We start from the raw sequence: 5,029 nt of genomic DNA on the forward strand, positions 1-5,029 counted from the left end.
AGCAGCTGTGGGTCTCACAGCTGCAGCATTATTCCATGTGCTGCTGTGGTGGTGAGCTTCACAGCAGTGGAACTTGCAGCCACAGCCGTGTCCCCCATATTGCCACAGCTGCAAGCCTCACAGCTCATGGGGCTCACAGCTGTGAGCCCTCTTAGCTCATGGGGCTCACAGCTGTGTGAGCTTGCTATTTGCTGGAGTGGGGGGTGGGGGGAACCTGCAGTTCTGGGCTCCCCCTGCACCAGCAATAAGGCATGACAGTGTAGATCTCACAATTACACCTCCTGCCATACACATGTGGCATGGCAGGAGGAATGATTGTGTGGATTGTGCATCAGACCCTATTACACCTTTATCTGAATGTTTAGAAGGGCCTTAAGTGACACTGAGCCCATATTTTAGGTTCAGTATATGTGTATGCACACTTTTAGGCATGTTTACCTTAGGAGAACAAACCTTTGCAGGTATACAATTCAGTCTGGTGTAGACAAACACATGCCCTCATGTGCTTAGGTCTTTGAAATTTTGGGTTTCGATTTACAGGCCTCCAGAATTCTAATACTATAAAAGCTGTAATCTTTCTGTCTCTCTGTCCATAACACGTTATTCACACTCTGATTGGCTGACTGAAACAGCCAATCAGAGTGCAAATAAGCATTTGGACAGGAGGTGGCGGCATGGTGGAGTACTGCCATGATGGCAGGGACGCAGGGGACGGAGCTGGGGGGGCAAGGCCATGTAGCTGGCCTCACCCCCACTGCCTTGCTCCCTGGAGGCAGTGGCAATGGAACGAACAGAATGGGGGAGAGGAGACCCCTGCCCTGCTCACTGCAGGTGGCAATGATGGAGCCACCAGAGCTGGCCGCTCCCCCCGCTTGCTCCTTGGAGGTGGTGGCAGCAGCACATGGGGAAGTGGGGTCAGGATGGCATGGGCAATGGAGGTGAGGCCACCAGCTCTGGCCTGGGCCTGCCCCTCCCCTCTTCCATCGTCGCCGCTTGCAGGGCCGACATGGGCCAACATGGCAGTGGTGGGGGGGGGAGTGGACCCAATGTGGATGGGGGGAGGAGAGGCACGCCAAAGTGGCGGTGGTGGCAGTGGGGGGAGAGGAGGTCCAGGTCCAAAGCGGGGTGGAGAGAAGTTCTGACATGGCATGACATGGAAGCAGCAGGGGGAGGGGAGGAGCAGGCCTTTTCCCCCAGTCAGGCCCAGGCCTAGGCCCAGGCCCACTCCTCCCACAACCTCCCTCCCCTGTGTTAGCCCCCAAACTGCTCCTCCACTCCCCCACCGCTGCTGGGTCAGCCCAGGGTTGCTGATCCCCCACCACCATGGCAGGTCAGCCCTTAGGCCTGGTCCTCCCCTACATCGGGCCTGGGCCCACTCATCCCCTCCTCTCACTACTGTGGCAGAGGGAGGTGGGGAGCGGGCCCACACCCCAAGCAGCAGGAGGGAAGGGGAGAGTGAGCCCAGGGTGGGGGGCATGGGGCTCCATCCCTGCCCCATCATTCTTGATGGGCAATTGGCTAGTCAGTTGCATATAAGGCAAGTTAGGCCACAGAGTTCTGTTTGGAGCTGCCTACTTTTCTTTTTTTCCCCAACTCTTCCCAGAAAGCCAATGTTCTGAGAGTTTAAAGTGCCCTCAAGCTCAGCAAATGTATCTTTTAGAAATGTTCTTTATATACCCCAGTAGAGAATTCAAAGGGGTTATGCAAAGGCACAATTCCCAAAATTCTCTCCCCAAATGAATATCTTCATTTTCTACAGAACAATTTTTTGCTGCTGAAGGAGGAACCACAAACAAGAGTATGAACAGGCAAATCAATCCACAACTAAGGGCATGACATGAAGTAGTAATGGATTATGATATAAAACAAAACTACCTTGGATAAGATGTTTTGGTGATGTAAGGAATTGGATTTAAGTGCACTGATTTAAGGCAGTAGGGCCAGAGGCAGGAGAAGGGTGCCTAAACCAAGGGGAAATTCAAGTAGCAAAGTTCAAATTACAGACTGGGTCAGGTTTCTATAATCAGGAACAAATTACTAAATGCAAGGGGGAAAACTGGGTAGAATCCAGGTTACAGGATGAATCAGAATCCTGGAGTCAGAGATTGAGTTACCAAAGCCAACGGAATTTCCAAAGCAGATATAGTCCGGAAACTAAGACAAGCAGGGCCAGAAGTCAGCGAACAAAGAACACAGGATCCAGGGAAGCTTGCTACATAAGACCTTCAGGCACAACTGTGGGCTGGCCACAGTCTGCTGCTGCAGGTGGACTTAAATGTGGAGGCTATTATCCCCAGCAGCCAACCAAGAGTCCCTAATAAGTGGCCAGCTATTTTGTCAGCCAGGGTGGGACTTTTAGTTAGAGCCTCTGGCAGATGACACTAGAGAAGGGTGGCCAGGGGCAAATCCTTATTTATGTAAAAAATGTCCTTGCACCTACAACTAGCCATGAAAAGGTGTTGTTAAAAAGCATACAGCTGCTCCAGTGGCACAATTGGTTAGTGCACAGTACTTATACAGTAGTACTTGGGTGAGTCATGCTGAGGTTGTGAGTTCAGTCCTCACCTGGAGCAGGGCTTTTGGGGATCGGATCTGATGATCTGGTTACGTCCCTGCTGACCCTAAGTACTATGATACACATGCTCAGTAAAAATATAATTCCAATATTCAGTGATATGAAATGAGAGCTCAGGAGAACTCAAATGAAGAATTACTTTAAAAACAGCAAGAGAATCTGGGCCTACTCCTTCCCTCTCGTATAGTACCAGAGCCCTGCTTTCATCCATTCCCAATGATCAGCACAGCAGTCTGACATGGAGCAGATTCCTGCTCTTTGTAGTGAGTCTCTCCCTATTCAGTAGAAAAATGTTGGGCCTATTGCTAAAGAAGCATCAGTAATAACAGAAGGAAATCATCTAGGGAAGGGCAGTGGGTGATCTGGAGGAGGAAGAGCAAGCAGGAGGGGGCAACAGGGAGGTGTTCTTATTTTTCCTGAGAAATCAGGGCAATTGACTAGTAATCTTAGGTGGCAGCAAGTATCAAGTGGGGTGCCGCAGGGTTGGTCCTGGGGCCAGTATTGTTCAATATCCTCATCAATTACTTGAGAGATGGCATAGAGCACACCATCAGCAAGTTTACAGATGACACCAAGCCGGGGGGAGTAGTAGGAACACTGGAGGGTAGGGCTAGGATTCAGTGACCTAGACAAATTGGAGGATTGGGCCAAAAGGTTCAACAAGGACAAGTGAGGTTCAACATGAGATTCATGAGGCTCAATAAGGACAAGTGCAAAGTCCTGTACTTAGGCCAGGACAATCCTATGCACCGCTACAGGCTGTGGGCTGACTGGCTGGGCAGCAGCTCTGCAGAAAAGGGCCTGGGGGTTACAGTGGACAATAAGCTGAGCCAATAGGGTGCCCCCATTGCCAAGAAGGTTAATGGCATACTGAGCTGCGTTGGTAGAAATGTTGCCAGCATGGCAAGATAAGTGGTTATTCCCTTTTATTCAACACTGGTGAGGCCACATCTGGAATACTGTGTTCAGTTTTGGGGCCCGCACTACAGGAAGGATGTGGACAAACTGGAGATAGTCGAGCGTAAGGCAACAAGCATGGCAAGGGGGCTGGGGCACATGACTTTTGAGGAGAAGATGAGGAAACTGGTCTTATTTAGTCTAAAGAATAGAAGACTGAGAGGGGATTTAATAGCAGCCTTCAACTACCTGAAGAGGGGTTCCAAGGAGGACAGAATAAGACTGTTTCCAATGGTGGCCGATGACAGAACAAGGAGCATATGTCTCAAGTTGCAGCAAGGGAAGTTTAGGTTAGATATTAGGAAGAATATTCCCACTAGGATGGTAGTAAAACACTGTAACAGGTTATCCAGACAGCTTGTGGACTCTCTGTCCTTGGAGGATTTCAAGATCCAGCTAGAGAAAGCCTTAGCTGGGAGGATCTAGTTGGGCATGGTCTTGCTTTGAGCAGGGGGTTGGACTAGATGACCTCCTGAGGTCCCTTCCAACCCTAATTTTCTGTGATTCTATCTGCACCTATATTTGAACCTGAATTTGTAGAAATCCATGGATTATTTCCAAGGATACTGCAAGAATATTATTTTCCTAATATATTAATTTATATATGAGCCATATGCAATGCAGAATAGGGTACTGAAGGAGTTTGATGAGGCAATTTCAGAGCCCTTGGCTATCTTCTTTGAGAGCTCATGGAAGTTGGGAGAGTTCCCAGATGACTGGAAAAGGGCAAATATAGTGCTCTTCTTTAAGGAGGGAAAAAGGAGGATCCAGGGAACTACAGGCATACCTCGGAGATATTGAGGGTTCGGTTCCAGACCACCGCAATAAAGCGAATATTGCAATAAAGCGAGTCACATGAATTTTTTGGTTTCCCAGTGCATATAAAAGTTATGTTTACACTATACTGTAGTCTGTTAAGTGTGCAATAGCATTATGTCTAAAAAAACAATGTACATACCTTAATTAAAAAATACTTTATTGCTAAAAAATGCTAACCATCATCTGAGCCTTCAGTAAGTCGTAATCTTTTTGCTGGTGGAGGGTCTTGCCTCGATGTTGATGGCTGCTGACTGATCAGGGTGGTGGTTGCTGAAGGTTGGGGTGGCTGTGGCAATTTCTTAAAATAAGACAACAATGAAGGTTGCCACAAACCTTCAATTTGTAAAAAACGCAATATCTGCAAAGCGCAATAAAGCGAAGTGCAATAAAATGAGGTATGCCTGTACAGACCAAACAGGCTGAACTTGATATCTGGAAAGACCATAGAGCAGGTCCTCAAAGAATCTATTGTGAAGCACTTACAGAAGAACAAGGTGATCATGAACAGCCAGTGTGGAATACCCAAAAGCAAGTTATACCTGACTAACCTTATTTCCTCCTATGATAAGTTGACAGGTTCTGTGGATGAAGGGAGAACAGTGGATGTGATACACCCTGATTTCCACTTGATACCTTCTCCCAGGATATTCTCATTCACAAGCTGAAGGAAATAAAGAC

At 48.1% G+C, this 5,029-nt stretch overlaps 1 non-coding gene across 1 annotated transcript; it reads left to right on the top strand.

Annotated features, from left to right (window-relative positions):
* Nucleotides 1-2,479: 2,479 nt before the first annotated feature.
* Nucleotides 2,480-2,573, top strand: TRNAI-UAU. The gene is made up of 2 exons: nt 2,480-2,517; nt 2,538-2,573. It is a non-coding gene; the product is annotated as a tRNA-Ile (tRNA).
* The last annotated feature ends 2,456 nt before the right edge of the window (nt 2,574-5,029 follow it).

This window comes from Gavialis gangeticus, unplaced genomic scaffold (genome assembly GCF_001723915.1).
Source record: "Gavialis gangeticus isolate Ggan-Ray unplaced genomic scaffold, GavGan_comp1, whole genome shotgun sequence".
Classification (NCBI taxonomy): Eukaryota; Metazoa; Chordata; order Crocodylia; family Gavialidae; genus Gavialis; species Gavialis gangeticus.